This window comes from Pinus tabuliformis, chromosome 3_2 (assembly GCF_031772625.1).
Source record: "Pinus tabuliformis cultivar Carrire ecotype Pingquan chromosome 3_2, CPIR1, whole genome shotgun sequence".
NCBI lineage: Eukaryota > Viridiplantae > Streptophyta > Pinopsida > Pinales > Pinaceae > Pinus > Pinus tabuliformis.
This window is the reverse complement of record NC_142302.1, coordinates 886251422-886269097: the sequence shown is the minus strand read 5'-3', so window position 1 is coordinate 886269097 and position 17676 is coordinate 886251422. Positions and strand designations below refer to the sequence as shown.

General features: G+C 39.7%; 1 pseudogene; it reads right to left on the bottom strand.

Moving 5' to 3' along the window:
- Window positions 1-2935: 2935 nt before the first annotated feature.
- LOC149183444 (pentatricopeptide repeat-containing protein At4g13650 pseudogene) lies at window positions 2936-7429 on the bottom strand (annotated as a pseudogene).
- Window positions 7430-17676: the final 10247 nt, after the last annotated feature.

The window sequence follows — 17676 nt, the reverse complement described above, 5'->3', positions numbered from 1 at the left end:
ACAAAGTACTCGATCATGTTCTAACCAAGTGCAAGGTAGGAGGTAATTGTTGCACCTTGATTAGTGATTTGTATCATACACAAAATTTAGTTTCTATAATAGTGAGTTGTATGTTACACCCAAATCTGTGTAATCACAAAAAGTCAATATGCATGAGCAATGAAAATTTGGTTTCCGCGTTAAAGGTTATAGAGACAACATGTTGTGTCATGTTATTTCTTTGGATTCCTAATATATATTGTTGGATAAGCACTCATAGTATGATAGAGATGTTGGGCATGATCACAAGAGGAAAACATACCAAGTGGAGAAGGATGGAAAAAGTATCAATTATCCTTTGTATAAGAAGAGGAAAATGTCAAAGAGCGATATTATGTCCATTCTTCATTTATATGATAGACATAGAAAAACATAAGAGTGAGTGCAAAAAGCTAAAAATTGTGAGTGACATTGTGAGGCAAAATTATAATAATGAGAGGCTTAGTGAGAAGCTTGTGATAATGAAAGAGGTCGCAAAGCATACCAAGTGTGTTGAAGCATGCCAAGGATTAGGGAATTTGTGGCAAGTAAAATGTTAAAGCCAAAAAGGGAGAGAGGAGTAAAAAAGAAGGAGAAGCTACCAAATGTAGCAAGGATTGTGGCAATGAAGCAAGTTGTAAGTGTGAAGAGAGATGAAGATGAGGCCTTTAGGGATGAAGTGGTTATAGAACAATGTGTTACAAACAATCTTGAGGAGATTGAAGACAAGGAGAAGGAAATTGATAACACAAACAAAATTGTAGTCATTGCAAATCAATGTAGGGGATGAATTTTGTAAAAGGTATCATGAATTTTGGTTGCTTACATTACCCAAGGAAGACAACCAATCTTATTCGTTTTGTATCCAAAATGCATGAGCAAGATGCTCATAAAAATTTCAACAAGGGGAGTTTGATGCAGGAGCATCCCTAGCATAGCCCAATAATCCAACATAACCATTGAATTTCCAATTTCACTTTGCAAATTTTGTTATTTGGTTTACTTTAATGTTAGAAAGACCATGACACCTTAAATGTTAGAGAGATGAAGAAATGGGAACTTTAACTCCAATATTGGAGAATCACTTGACCTTGAAGTATTTGATCATGGGCATCAAAACATAGGAGGGTCCTTATCTAATTGTTTACAGTCTTCAAGGCATTCCTAAAGAATTTGGGAGAAGTAGCGCCAAAAGGCTCAAATGCTTAGTAATATAAAACCATGTGGGTCCAATGTCAAGTCATGGTTGCATGTTATAAAGCATCAAAGGAATTAAAGACAAGGGAATTTTGGGAGTTCAACAAGAGGATCCCAATCTACTATCATGGGACCCACAAGACTTTCAACATCAACTCATTGAATCACGATGAAGTTGGCATCAAAGCGAAGAAGGTCAAGCCAACCTCAACAATTTCAATGTTATGTACCCCAATGACTTATGCCTCCAACTAGACCAATGACCTTGGACCCTAGATGATCCAAGTTTATTACACTTACGAGATTGTGTAAGTCTCTAAGGAAGCCCTAATTGGACCTAGTGGATTTGAAGGAGTAAGATCAATGTCTCATTACCCGAGGTGGGGTTACTCTTGTCTATTAGTGATTAGAAGGTTTAGAAGTGAGGGGTTGTCCACTCAAAGGGATGTGAACAATTCATCTAATGACCATATAACCGCATGTGCCACCATTTGATGGGGCATAATACGACTACACAAAACACAAACATCAGGGGGGCTTTGAGCAAGGAATTTTAGGAAGTTTTGATAGATTGCAATGACACTAATGAAACCACCCTATGATAACTACTCAATGACTTGACCATGGAGCTAGAGAATGTGAAGAGATGCACAAAGGTTGCCATGAAGATGTTTTCCTTTTACCATTGTCAACGAATTAAGAGAATAAACTCTATCATTGATGAAATCAATCATTTGAAAACAAATCAATTCAATGGTAGTTGGAGCTATTTAGACTATTTGAATCCTATGCTCTGTGTCTAAATTATGAGTTGGCAAATGAAGAAGGGAATTTTAGCTTTCCATGGTTTGGGTTTTCCTCGCTGATAGGGAGTCGAAGGATATTCCAAAGACCCATTGAGGAACTTTGTGATTATAATAAATCCCAAGAGATTTTGGCGAATATTTAATCAAATATAGCAGCTTTAGGGTCGCATATTTTTTTGTGTTTTTGATATTACATTAGTTGTTGCATGTACTTTGTGTTTTTGTCATTTACTTAATTATAGGCCTATGGTGTGCAGCAATATCAATGTCCAATGAGTGTTTTATCAAATTGTGAGATAATGGTCATCACTCAACAATGACTAATCAATCAATCGTTTACAACTCTCTCATAACCTATGGCTGATGAGATACAACCTCACACTTAGAATGATCTTACATTCATCAACATAATGTCTATAAGCCTCTTACATTTACTAATCCTATCTAAGGTGTCCATCATCCGTAACAATGAATTATTGTGTATAATATATAAGCAAGTACTTCTTATGATCATCTTTGACTAGGTCATTGATCATCATTTGCAATCTTTCATCCATCCGTCAGTTCTGTGCTTGAGAATGATTGTGTTAGCTCCATGAAATCTAGTAAACAACTTTAGCTCGAGCAATAAACCTTGAGTTTGATGTCATAACTATTCCAATGATTCGATCCATGCCAACATAACTTTGCTCAAATCCCAATAGCATGGTAGATGTCATAACTATTCCAATGATTCGATCCATGCCAATATAACTTTGCTCAAATCCCAATGGCATACCATGCTAGTATATGCATCTTATTTTGCGTGATTTTGTATGCATTTGAAAGCTTTTCGCTTGACATAATTACTTATTTACTCGCACTCAAATTTGCTTTTACATGCCTACTTTTTTCATTAATATTTCCATCGCTCCTCAATGAAAGTGTGTTTTCTTTCATACCAAGCATTACGCTAAATTTTTCAAACTCATCTTTCCTTAAAAAGTTGTATTTGCTTGTTAACCAACTATTCAGATTTCTTGCAGTTAACTGAATTTAGCCTTTTTGTTGTAGCGATCTCAAATAGTGAACATAAACCTCTATGTTCTTGCTACTCTGATGAAAAACTGCAATCTTCCCAAGCTGCATAGCATCTTGGTTATCACAAAATAGAACTGTACGTTCTTTTGCACCAAATCAATATTAGTCAGCAACATCGTTAGTCAAACTCCTTCACATGTACGCATTTAGCATGTTTCTATTGAAAATAAAGCAATCATGCATTCTTCTCATTGCTCTAACAAGAACCACTGAATCAAAATGATATGCAAAACCAGAGGTAGAGTTTCTATCCCCTGCACATCAATTTTCTGTCCCTTGCATATCCAGTCTAGTAAGAGCTGTGATACCAAATAACCGCAAATTTTCATTGCCTAGAAGAATTTCAGTCCCCACCTAAATGTACCTTTCACATATCTCAAAATTGCTTTTGGCCATCTTCCACTAACTTTCTTTCAGTTCCACCATGTGCCTTGATACTACAATTACAAAAGAATTGTCAACTATTTTAATGGTTAGACAGATGAGACTTCTTCCCAGGTGTCAATAAAGTGTTGCACTCACTTCTTTCCAAGATTAGTCTTCAGTAAGAGCTGTGCCAGGATCCATTGGGTTGTTCCATTGTTTGCAATCACCCGTTTTGAATTTCTTAATCAGGTTGTTGGTGCACTTGTCATGAGGCAGAAGAATTCCTTTATATTTCTCCCTGGCATTCATACCAAGATAGGATTCCACTTCATTCTCTGATAATAAGATAAGTGTACAAGAGGATTGTATCAAAGACAGCCATTCATGGAGGCAACTTTCGTCCTTGCATAATTTAAAGTCTGTTCTTCAGTTCACTTATCACCAATAGTCCCCACAAGTACACAGGCCGTCCCTGAAATGATGATAGCGATTGGCATCCCTCACAACAATTTCTCGGCCAACAACTTTGGATATGAATTTTGTGGCAGTATGACAATCAGAACACATACGCAGATTCTTCATTACTCGAACTTTCATCCCAGGAGATGTGCTAATAAGACCAAAAGCAATAGCCAGCTTCTCACTATGATAATTGTGATCATATTTGTTTTGCTCCTGATCTCCGTCATTGAGCACAAACTTGTTCTCAGGTACATACCCTGCTGCCTTGATTTCGTCAGTTAATCTCTCTAACGTAGCCCAAATCTCATCTGTCTGTGGATGCAACCTGTCTCCAACGAAGAATGCATGCACCTTGTCCTTGGTCTCAACCCAGCTACGACCTGGTACCTTTTTCACCCCCTTCTCTTTCATAATGTTTCGCACCTTTTCTGCATCGTCCAACCGTCCTGCTGCCACATAGATATTTGATAGTAGTACATAAGTTGCAGAATCTTGTGGTTCCAGCTCAATAAGACATCGGGCTGCACGCTCTCCTAGCAACAAATTTCCATGGACTGTGCAGGCACCAAGCAATGTTCTCCACACCATACTATCAGGTTCAACTGGCATTTGATTGATGAAGTTTTCTGCTTCATTGAGGCAGCCAGCCCGACCTAGAATGTCAACCATACATGCATAATGCTCCAATCTCGGCGGGATGTCATAATCACATTCCATTGAATTAAAGTACTTACGACCTTCATCCACTAGACCTATATGGCTACATGCTGAGAGAACAGCAACAAATGTGATATGATTTGCCTTAATACCTTCCTTCTGCATATGTTCAAAAAGCCGGAGGGCTTCTGTCCCATGCCCATGCTGTGCATATCCTGCTATCATCGAATTCCATGAAACAACACTTCGCTCAAGCATTTTGTCGAACTCCTTCTGTGCATCTTCTATATTCCCACATTTAGCATATAAGGTAACAATGGCATTACGCATAGGGATATCTGAATCAATACCAGTTTTTATAATCTGGGCATGGACCTGTTTTCCCCGCTCTAAATTTGCTAGGTTGGCACACGCACTCACTGCACATGGGTATGTGAACTGGTTTGCTTTCATCCCTTTCTGAAGCATTTGATAAAAGAGTTGCAATGCCTCCTCACCATGACCACCCTGAGCATATCCTGCAATCATTGCATTCCATGAGATTACATTGTGCTCTGACATTTCATTAAATATATTAGATGCATCCCCTATGCTTCCACATTTAGCATACATCGTCACTAGTGTATTCCCAACAGAAACATCGGAGTCAAAACCATTTTTAACGAGGTGGGCATGAAGCTGCTTGCCCTGTTCCAATGCTTCTAGACTGGCACATGCACTAAGGGCACTGGCAAAAGTAATGTTGTCCTGCTTCATGCCCACCAACTGCATTTCTTCAAAGAGTTGGAGGGCTTCTTTGCCATACTCATGCTGAGCATACCCTGCAATCATGGCAGTCCAGGACACCATATCTCGTTCAGGCATGTTGTCGAGTACTAGTCGTGCATTTTCTATGCTGCCACATTTTGCATACACATCAACAAGGACACTACCCACGAAGACATTTGAATCAAAACCAGTTTTGATGATGTGACTATGGATCTGTTCACCCTCTTCTAGAGCTGTTAAGCTAGCGCATGTCCTTAGGATGCTGGGCAAGGTGAATTGATTTGGCTTCATGCCTGCCCATTGCATTTGGCGAAAGAGTTCAAAGGATTCCTTACATTTCCCACTTTGTCCATATCCCACAAGCATTACATTCCATAAAACAACATTCTTCTTAGATGTTTTATCAAATGCCAGGCGAGCACCTTGTATATTTCCACATTTAGCATACATGTCAACGATGGCACCCCCAACAAGGACATCTGAAGCGCATCCAGCTTTGATGGCATCGGCATGAACCTGCCTACCTTCCTCTACGGATTCAGCGTTTGCAGATGCACTCAAAACACTGGCAAATGTGACATAGTTAGGTTTCATGTCTGTCCGGTGCATCTGTGCAAAAAGTTGGAGGGCCTTAAAACCATTTCCACGCTGAGCATATCCTGAAATAACTGCATTCCATGAAATGACATCGCGCCTATGCATTTTGTCAAACAGGTTCTGCGCATTGTTTAGATTCCCACATCTCGCATACATTGTAACAAGAGCATTCACCACCGAAATTTCTGAATCAAACTCAGCTTTAATGGCGTAAGCGTGGACCTGCTCCCCGCATTCCATAGCTAATAGGTTCGCACAAGCACTTAGAAGACTAGAGACAATAAAATAGTTCGCCTTGGTTCCTTCGCGCTGCATTTGGCAAAACAGATCGAGGGCTTCCCCCTCACATCCATTCTTTGTACATCCAGCAACTATAGCAACCCATGAGACTACATCTCGTTCAGCCATTCTGTCAAACACTTGGTGCGCATCTTCAATGCTTCCACATTTGGCATACAGGTCAACAAGCGCACATGCCACAAATGCATCACTGTGAAACCCCGCGTGGAAAACGCTGCCATGAATCTGTTTGCATCTTTCCAGAGATGCAGGAACTGCGCAAGCTTTGATAGCACTGATAAGCGCTACCCGGTTTGGCTCCAGACCAACTTTTTTCATTTGGCAAAAGAGCTTCCAGGTGTCTTCACTGCGCTTGCTCTGTGCATAGGCGACAATTAACATAGTCCATGTATCGAGATTTCTTTCAGCCATTTTGTCAAACACTTGACCGGCATCCTCTACACTCCCACATTTTGCATACATGTTCAGAAGCTGGTTGCCTAAGAACGTACTTTTCTCAAACCCAGTTGTAATGATATGGGTATGTACCAGTTTACCATTTCTCAACGATCTTAAGTGGATGCATTCCTCAAGAAGCCGAGCATAAGTAGCGGAGTCTACCGGAGTTCCATTTTTGGCTGTAACACTCAAATCTTGAGCGGTTTCATGTTTGATCTCAGTCATCTTTTGCAGGCATTCTTTCAGAGCATAGGCAAGAGTAGCAGTACTAAAACTAATGTATCTGACGCTTGTATGACGCCGAACGAACAACTGCATCTAAGAAACCACTGCAAACCAATACCCAAAAGTTTAAGTTTTAAGGAATCCACAGAACGTTCATAATTATTAACAGCAGCAACTTGGCACATCTGCATTAGATGATGATCTTCGCAAAAAAATTATCTAGAACGGATGGTTCCTGCTAAGGAGAACAAACACTTCAAGGGTATATCTCGGTACTCGATGCAGCAATCAGTATCCCAGAATGAAAACAAACAGTCGAGCGAGCAGGGTAAAACTTAATGGAATTTCACAAGATGAACAGTTAATGGTTGTGAAAAGCCCACGAACTAGTTATAACTAGAATAATCCCACATTGACAGGAGTGTAAAATTTTACATCTTCATAAAATGTTTGCGGAGACAGAAGTGTTTTAATTATCATACTACACAAACGCTTTTGGGGTAATTCTGTGTGTTCCTAATTAAACATCGCAGTAGTTTTGGGTTTTAGGTGATCAACCTTCCTGATGTTTATGTTGGTTAGAGGCATTCCTGCACAACTTTATGACGGGTTGATTTTCTAGAATATACGTTTAAAATTGTTTACTTTTACTTTTGTACTGAGAGGTGTTTTATAGCTAAGTATTTACTTTTACTTTTGTACTGAGAGGTGTTTTATAGCTAAGTATTTACTTTTGTCCAGAGAGGTGTATTTTATAGCTCAGTGTTTGTACCAGAGGCGTTTTACAGTTCAGTATAAGGTGGTGTTTTATAGCTAAGTATTTACTTTTGTACAGAGAGGTGTATTTTATAGCTCAGTGTTTGTACCCAGAGGCGTTTTACAGTTCAGTATAAGGTAGATAGATGTGTATACCTCAGTGTTTGTACCCAAAGGTGTTTTATAGCTCAGTGTTTGTATCCAAAGGTGTTTTATAACTCAGTATAAGGTAGGTAGATGTGTAAGGGTTAGGTATGTGTATTTTAGATGTGTATAGCTCAGTGTTTGTACCCAAAGGTGTTTTATAGCTTAGTGTTTGTACCCAAAGGTGTTTTATAGCTCAGTATAAGGTAGGTAGATGTGTAAGGGTTAGGTATGTGTATTTTTGTATAGATGAAGGTTAAGGAAGCGAAAGATGAAGGAATCATATATTAACCAACTAATTAACTATTATTAATCAACTACTTAATTATCATTAACCAACTAATTAATTAATAGTGATAATTATTACTATTTTATAATTTTGTTTATTTAATATATTCAAAACTATCATACATTAACTCACTAATTAATTGTTATTTCTTTAATTTTATTTGAGCATTTCTCTAAGTAATTAACTAAATTCTAATCTATTTTGTTAATTAGTTAGAGGAAAAGAAATAATAATTAATTAGTTGGTTAATATATGATAGTTTTGAATATATTAAATAAACAAAACTATAAAATAGTAATATAGTAATAATTATCATTATTATTATATTATTTCTTATTTGTAATAATTATCATTATTATTATATTATTTATAAGAAATAAGGGGAAGGATAAGAAATAGTGATAATATAATTAATAATATATAATTAAGGAAACTTAGGGATTTAAGATGAATTAATAATAAAAATAATAAAAGTTTAGGATGAAGTGATAAAGAAATATGAAGAAGGGTAAGAAATTAAACTAAATATAAGGAGATAATAATATTAAATTATAAATTTTAATTTAAAGGGTAAATATTTATAAAAGAAATATATTATAAATAATTAGGATAACGGAAGAGTGGATAGAATATAATAAAAAAGGTAAAAGAAAGGCATAAAAATGTTCATAAGAAGAAAAGGAAGGGATTAAGAAATCTATGGGACTATGAGAACTTAGAAAAGAGGAGAGGGAGAATCAATCATAAAAAAGGGAAGGGGTACCTAAGAAAGGGGAAAAAGATAAAGGGGAGAAGACCAAGACAAAGGAAAGAGGGAGAGAGTAGATCGAAATGGGGAGGGGGAGGAGAAGACTAGGATAAACTAAGACTTAGTGGAGAGAAGATGGATTATGGATTATCATGAATGGATAAGCTTATAACCATCATCTAAGTTGAAGTCGTTAGGATTCTTCTCAAGTTCGAGAGATTCCTTGGTGACTTTGGTAGAGTGGAATAGGTTAGAGGCTAAAATATTGGTTTTGTAAAACCAAATTGAATGCTTCGTATTGTAATAGTGCTCCAAAATAGTGGACTTAGATGTGTGGTTGTGGAAGTTGTCAAGAATGTGCTCTGAGAGTTAGGATTTAAAGGATCTCTTGGTTTGGCCTATGTAAAACTTCCACAAGAGCATAGGATTTGATAAACTCTTGGGTCGAGCAGAGGGACATCCTTGTCTTTAAGAGGCTTAGGGTTTTATGAGGCTTGAACAAGGTCTAGATATTCTTTTTTGAAGGACTCTTGAACAAAAGGTCAATAACCCCTTGAATGTAGGGTAGAGACATTTTGGCTAGCGGTTGATCATTATAATAGCATTTTGGTTTAGGATGGAAAGAAGAGTGGAAGGATTTGTAGGTCCAAGAAGATAAATAACCATTGGCCTTGAGGGATTTTGTTAGATGGGACTTTTCGTTCTCAAATGCTTGAGGATTAGAGACATAGATGGCCCAAGTGATCAAGGTTTTCAGAACAACATATTTTTGAGCTGGGTGGTGGTGGGGATGGGCATGTAGGTATTTGTGAGTATGAGTCATTTTTCTATAGGTCTAATGGGTTATGGGTTAGGGAGACACAAAACAAGAACATCAAGAAGGGAAGGGTATGGTTAGCTTCAAATTACATAGTGAACTAGATGTGGGGGGAATCTAATTGAGATGGGAAAGTAAAGTTGTTTAAGAGCAGGAATACCATGAGGATAGATTACAAAGGTTTCATCTACAAAGTGAAACCAAAATTTGGGTTTTTGGTGGTAGTTTTCAAGGGATAGAGTTTCAAAGTGTTCCATAAATATGTTGGCTACAATGGGGGAAAGGGATGATCCTATGGTAGTACCTTTAGAATGTTGATAATAGACTCCCATCCCATGGTAGTGCTTTCAGAATGTTCATAATAGACTCCCTTATAGAAAAAGGAAGCGGTGGTCATAATCTTTTTTATAAAGTTGAGCGTCTCAAAGTCAACAAGACTTTAGATGAGGTTAAGGTCTCCTAGGACAAGAATTTTTGTAAACAAAGAGACAACATCAAAGTTAACTAAGACATCATGCTCATCAAGTTTAAAGTGTTTAGTTTTATGGATGAAATGAGTGGAGTGTTTAATGTAGGAGGGGGATTTTCTAGAGAAAGGGTGAAGCTTTTTAGTAAGATATTGAGAAAGGGCATGGATAGGATGCCCGATGGTACTCATGATGGGTCTAAGGGGGATATATTTTTTGTGGATTTTAGGCAGACCATAAATTGTGTGGGTGTTGCATGGATTAATGGGAATAATAAGCTTTTGGATAGAGGGGTCTAAAGAGGAGGCTTTAATGGCTTTTGTGACTTTGTTGGAAATAAAGTTTAGGGGGTTTTTTTATTAGAGGGTTGTATGAGGGAGAAAGCAAGAGTTCATGCATTTTTCAGCCATACCCAAAAAAGTTCATAACGATAGAAGCATTACCCTTGTCGACTTTTAGTATGAGGATAGATAGGTTGTTGTTAAGGTTTCAAAGGAATTGAAATTCCTTTTTTAAGAGGTTTTTCTTAGGAATCTTAGCTCTTTGAAGAATGTGCCCACATTCTTATCAAAGCTCTTCAGCATCATGGGGCAGAAGATGGTTGGAAAGGGACTTGACAGAACAAATAATGTCTTCAAAGGGATATGGGGAACTAAATCACAGTTGAACCCTTTCTCTAAAAGGCGAAAGGAAGGGAAGTCGATATCCACAGAGGATAAGTTGACCCCTTTGGCATTAAGGGAAGGGATAACATGTAAGGGCAATGGGGGGGGGGGAGGAGCAACTTAGAGAGGGTTAGGGGAGGTAAGATATTTAAGGCTAGGGGGCTGAGGGGAGGATGGGGTTCCTAATGAAGTGTTAAGAGAAACCTTAAAAATAAGAGGGCGCACATCCACGGGGAAGTTGAGAGGACTAGTGGAAGAAATAATTATCTTCAATGATTTTATTACAAGAATGAATTAAAGTAAGGGAATCACCAATATCATGGTGATTGAATTAAGAGAATTTCAACTACTTTTACATCTAAACAGAATTAGGGATGTTGATTTCCAACTTTATTTCTCTTCTACATTTTAAAAAATATTTAAATTTTTTTTTGTCAATTAAAATTTTTTCATTAGATTTTCACAAAAACAAATATTACAGAAGATGTCTCAACGACCCCCTTTTCCTCATTCATACCAGACTTGCTAGATTAGCGTGCTGGAGGATGACATAGATAGATATTTACAAATAATATTTCCACCTGGCATAGTATCCATTTAATACTTGTAAAAAAAAAGAAAAGAAATAGAGACTAGCAACAACATTTCATGGAGGGGGATGGGGAGGAAGCACAATGGGGGCAGAAAAATAGCCATCACACTCATGCATGTGAAAATAAATATGTTCCACCCAAGCTTCTAAGTTACAGAGGTGGTTATTTGTTTTGCAGTGGTTTCGACAAAGAGAATCCAATTGTTCCAATATATTATTCTGACTATACTGAATATCATTCATATATGTGACGAGTTCATTATGGTCTTGATACCTGTGGTCGTGAATGATGTCAAGATTGAGCTGAATGTCTTGAAGTTGCACAACTAAGGATTCTATTATTGCGGGAGCCTCAATTCTTCCTGGAGAGAGAGCTGGGGAGAGTGTCACCTCACCCTCATGCTCCGTGCTGACTGAATTCCCCGAATATGAGTTGTTGTGAGGAGTGGGCCGACCTGCATTAATGAAATTTCCACCCCCATGACAAGGCTTCCCTCACTGACGAGGCATTTTTTTGGTAGCAAGGGTGTTGAGCAACCGGAACTGAGAGCACCCTGAAGTATTCCTACAACGAAAATAGAAATAACACCTTCCAAGGGAAAAGGACATTAAGAAAGGTTGGGCAGGACTAAAGACGTCACCAAGGAGGAGACGAAGGGCTACCCAACAATTCACCTGGAAATTTCCCCAAGCCCACAGACGCCACCGAAGACTGCCCTAGCAACCTAGATGGGGACCCCTGAGACACCAGAGCCAAAGAGAAAGAAATGAAAACTACTACCAGACCGAAAAGCAGAAAAGGACAACCCTTTAAATAGGTAACAAATAGAGAGGGTAGGTACAAGCAAACTGAGGTAGGGGAATCTACCATTCCCAAATAGAAGAGACCCAGAGGGTAAACCAAGGTCATAAAATCCACAATAGCCAAGAAACACTTGCAAACATCAAGCCCCATAGGCAGAGACAAAGCCATGCTAGGGCTCCCTGAGACAACACACAATGCACATGATAGACCTTCGGGCCTCATTTAAACAATAGAGCACAATTACTAATTCAAATCTGGTAAGAGAGATCACCTTGAGCTAGAAAAACCATATAAGGTAACTGAACCAAAATTTAAAACCCCAGGTAGTGCCAAGACGCAAATTTCCTCCCAGGAAAGAGCTGAGCTCCTAGGTACTCGTTTGAAGGCCAAACTCCCTCCAAGCTAGAGTGGAACAGATTTCCACTGTGTCGCATCTCTAGAGCCAAAACCCCAGCGAGATGTCATGGTTACCATCACCCACTTTGTCACCCTCCCTCTTTCCAACATACATCGCCAAACTTCCAACGACAATAAGAACTTTGCCACCTTGCTTAACATAACCATAACACCATCCAAAAAGATTGTCTGGAAGGAACGGGGTAATCAAAATGGTCATTGAATGTAGCATGTGCACTACATGGTGGAGGGGGAAGGCCCTAAGTACCATCCTGGCGTCATATGATCACCCCCATTGGGGGAAGGAGAATCATGTTCAAGGATATCATTAAGAGTCTAGAATTCCCCCGAGTCCAGGTTGGCTGCACTCAAAACGTTGTGCCATGGAGTGGCAAAATCCCTGTGTTGGTTCAACGAACCACTATTTTCTAGCCAATTTGATACTTTATTTCTAGCATGCAGGACATGACCTGTGGTAGAGTAGGAAAATCGACCCAGGAATCATTTTATGTGATCCACTTGGGACACTAAGCGCCAGATTTGCACTATTTTAGAGGAGGGGGATCCACTAATGATATTTTGAGTCATTTGGATTTCCAAGTTGGTGTTGGCTTAAGGGGGCCTGACCCAGGTTTAGAGTTATTCATGCCAAACAACAAAACCCTAATTGTTGGCCCTTTTAGCAACAACCTGCATAGCACAGGCTATAGTCTCACCCAAAGCAGTATTGGGGGATGCTAGAACCAGGTTTATGCATCCATAGGCCTGTGTGATGTTCTTCTTGAGGATCTATACCTTAGATCTACCTTTGCGCAGATCTACCCTTTTCGAATAGTAAAATATAGCAACTCTATCTTATGTCTTTCCTATGTTTGGGAAGGAGGTTAATTATACTTATTATGCATAAACATTATAGATTTATCCTTTTTGCGCAGAAATAAAGCATTAAGTCATATAAATCAGATCATTGAGTGAAGATGCATAAACTTAACATAAATAAAGAACAAGGCATAGATGCAATAGATTCAATCCAAAATGGTCTTTATTAGATTTAGCATTTAGTTACAGACTCTTTCCACCCTGCATACCCAACTGCAGGGGCCAGCGCACTCAACTGCAAGAGCCTTCCCCTTTCGCCTGAGTATTGGAAATAGACTTTTCCTGCCTTAGCACCTTGCCCTTACAATGGTTCTCTATAAAGTTATATCTTTAGACTTGCTATGACTCAGCTATATATAGCCTTTTCATTACAATACCATGGCCCGCGACCTATGGGTGAGTCTCAAAACTGACCTATCACCCACCCATACAAGGGAATAATTTCCCTTTAACTCTTACTAAGCTTCGCGCTCCACTTCCTTATTTTGCAGAGACTTTACATTATTTTACAAAAACTATTACAAAATTGTCTTAAATTTACCCTATGGACCTTATCCCAATAGGCCCCCAACACAAATATGGTGACTCGTCCTCAAGTCACTCAACTGGTTTCTCCACTTTCTGGCAGAGTTCGTTGAACTCCATCTTCAAGATGTCAAGGTCCACTATGCTCTGTACAACATTCTGTTATGCTTTTTTGACCAGCTTCTCTGTAGTTGTCCCCTCCATCGCGAGGCACATGGTCCTCTGCATCTGCTGGAAAGTTTTCAGCTTCTCTTGGATAGCCAGAGTAACCTGGCTTGCTTCCTCTATCCATGGTTGAAGCCAAGCCTTCAAAAATTGCTTCTTGTGTTGCAGCTCCTCAATCTTTGCATGAAGCACCTTCATTTCCTATAAGTGCACGGAGCGCTGGATTAGCACCAAAGTGCGTTTTGTCACCTTGATCTCATCAACTTTTTGTTGTGCCTCTCTAATCTCTTTACCCAATCTTTGCAAGTTTGAGTCCTCCTGCAAAGTGTTCCATAGCTCCATTGCATGTTCAAAGAGAGAATTGCAGTTTGTGACTGCACTATCCAAGGTAGTCATATGTTCCTTGATTGTTCCGCCGCACTACTCCCTGACCTCTGGCAGAGTAGTCGGCTACAACTTCAACTGTAATTCCTAGATCTTCATCTAGGAGTTGAAAGTAACTCGGCCTACCTCTTCTTTGGACTGTCACACTATTGTAGCCAATTTTAGAACCTTTGCGGATGCGGCCGCATCCTCTGGAATGTGTAGCTCCAGTACTGAGTTACATGCTTGTGTAATTTCTGCTTCTAGGCTCTGGCTTCACGCTTCAAGCTCTTCTTTCTCCTTAAGAGCCTGAACCTTCTCGACAAAGATCTACAAATTGTTCATTTTCACTTATCTTATCATCGTTAGTGTGCATTTCTCTTTCATCCGAAGCTCATCTTAGACCCCCTAATGAAGTGTGTGGAGGGTATGAAGTGGTAGCACAGCTAAATTCATACCCACTCCCTTGATATTTCCAAGTTGAGTGTTGTCTTCCTCTGACTCCACGTCCAATGTTTGTTATGGCAAGGAAATTACTTTGGGGTCTAGAGTTCGTTATGGTTCCAAGGTTCTCACGCTCGCTTACCGCAGGCTCGCTCGAACCTCGCTCGCTTGTCCAACACTTGCCTGAATTCTGCCTGTCTTAATATGCAACTCACACAAATCCTTTTGGATGCTCCCCAATGTCTACATGTATTGCTACTCGAACTATTGCCACAGTTCCATTGTGGTATCTTAGACCTTGTCCCCGATTTCGTTAAGGTCCCCTTCTATGAGGACCATTGTGTCAATGCAAGCTTACTTGTCTGACTTGTGCATTTTCCGTGGTCTGGCGGTGGTCTCCTTTTACCACTTTGACAACTTGAAGGGAGTGCTTTGCGTGTCACCCCCACCTCCTTCCTACTCAGACAATTCTTGTTCTTCAGTATGCTGGGAAGCTGATGCTTCGACTTCCACTGTGTCCTTTTTAATGGCACGCTCTTTCTCAATACGTTCTTTTTCAGCAACTGCCTTAGCAACAATTGTCTTAGTAGGAACATATTTCTTCTTTTGAGCAGCCTTCTCGCACACTGCTGCTTTCTCTGCTTCTTTCTTATTTTTCTCAGCCGTTGCCTGCACAAAAGAACTTTCTCCGCCCCTACTGGTACTTGCACCAACATGCATGGGTTGTTTTCACTCCGTTGGCCAACTCCCCACAATCTCGTGCACATCTGTCTCGGAAACTAGGTATGGAAACTTGTGCTCGATCTGCTAGGGTGTCGTCTCGCCTGAATAGAGACATTATGGAAGTCAGCCTTAAACTCTGCGAAGGCCCTCAACTGCTCAAACAAGGTTGGGACAACCTTGGTCTCTTACTTATCACTGTGCAGATGTCCATCTCGACCAAAATCTAGAAAAATTTGGACTCCATGATCCTCTCTGGATCCTTTGCTGCCCACAGCAAAGCGAACTTCGCTACCTCTTGTAAATCTTCTTCCTACAAAGGGAATAGACTATCCTCCAGCAGTCGCCATGCAACTAATACAATCAACAACAAGAACTAGACATAGTGAAATGTCTTGCTCTCCTCTTGTGCTTCGCAGTAGTTCGCTAAGAACTCCTTGCAATGGTAATGTTCCCAATTGTATTGCACCCCCTTCACGCATTGTACATCCAATGAAATTACTAGCACCAGAACCTCGTTCGTGCGATATTTCCTCATGATCTTCCTGGCTAGAATTTGAGCAGTAAACTACACCGTTTGGTCTCGAATTGAGCAGATAGAATATCCACGTGACTTCTGTTTTAGCCCAAACTCAGATTTCATTTTATCCATGAGCTCCTTCTCTTTGCTATTGCCTCCAAATTCCTTTGTGGGGTCCACCCATTTATAGGGAAACTTCGTAATTCGATGGATCAACATATCTGTTATGGGGATGGGCTCGCCTAAGCACAAACACCATCATGCACTAGTGCGAGCAATTGGCGCACACATACAATATTGATAATTGATTTGTGGAAGTGTGGCACACACATCATATGCAGCAATCCAACTTGCTTGACACCTTTAAGCCATTTCATCAGTTCCAACTTTGTGACCCTAGTTTATTCATAGTAAATCTTAGTCATGTATTTATTAGTGGCCAAGTGAGGGAATTTCTCGTGGTCAGCGAGATCCCAATCTTCCATCTTTAAAACCAGGATATGCGCTAAGAGAGTGCCTTCAAAAACTATTTCTTCTAGTAACAACGGTGTAGAGATCATGACTTTTCCCAAATCTAGGTCCTTGGTTACCTTGGCTTTCCCTTTCCACAGATGGATATACATTGGAGGCCTTGCAATAGTCTCTCCCACCTCATCATCCAGTTCCTCAACACCATTGTGGAGCTCTTCTGCTTCCAAATCCATTGTTTCCTTCGGTTTCTTTGCCTTATCCTTCCTTTCTCTCTGTTGAGGCTCCAAGTTCTTCCTTGGTGATTGCCTCACCGGTATAGGTTGTGGTTTCTTCTGTTTCTCCTTAGAATCTGATCGATTCGGCCTAGGCAACCTCGATCCCATAGGTACGGATGGCGTAGCTTCCATCGACACAACTTTAAGGGTCTCTACCTGAGAGACCACGACTTCAGAACTTACTGGAGAAGACATTTGTTCAAGGATAATCTTATGGTTCCACTATGGTAGTCTCACAAATGCTGGACTGGAAACTAAATCCTCCCAAACCCACTGATTCATATAATGGGAACAAGAGGGATTATACAAACCTTTCAAAAAGAAAAGTGTTATTCGATAGACCAACCTGCCAAATTTATAGGCAAATTTGAATTCAAATCCGACTATTCCCTCCATTTTCTGACCCTAAATGCATCTTTGGCGGTAGATCTCCAAATATTTTCGCCATAAATGTTGCCTACCTACTCCTCCAAATGATATTTTTTCTATCCAATCATGAATAGTGACTGCAATGGCTGTTTTCGACCTGGTTGTGCGACACTAATCCCCATGGTGCAACTCATCCATCGCATCTTCTTCTGTCGCAACTTCTTTGGCCACAACTTTTTCCATCATAGCTTCTTCAGTTGTACCTTTTTCATCCATCGCACAGCCTCCTCACTACATTTTATTCTTCTTTGGGCAGTGCAGTTTATAGTCCCGCTCTCCATTTGAGCTACCC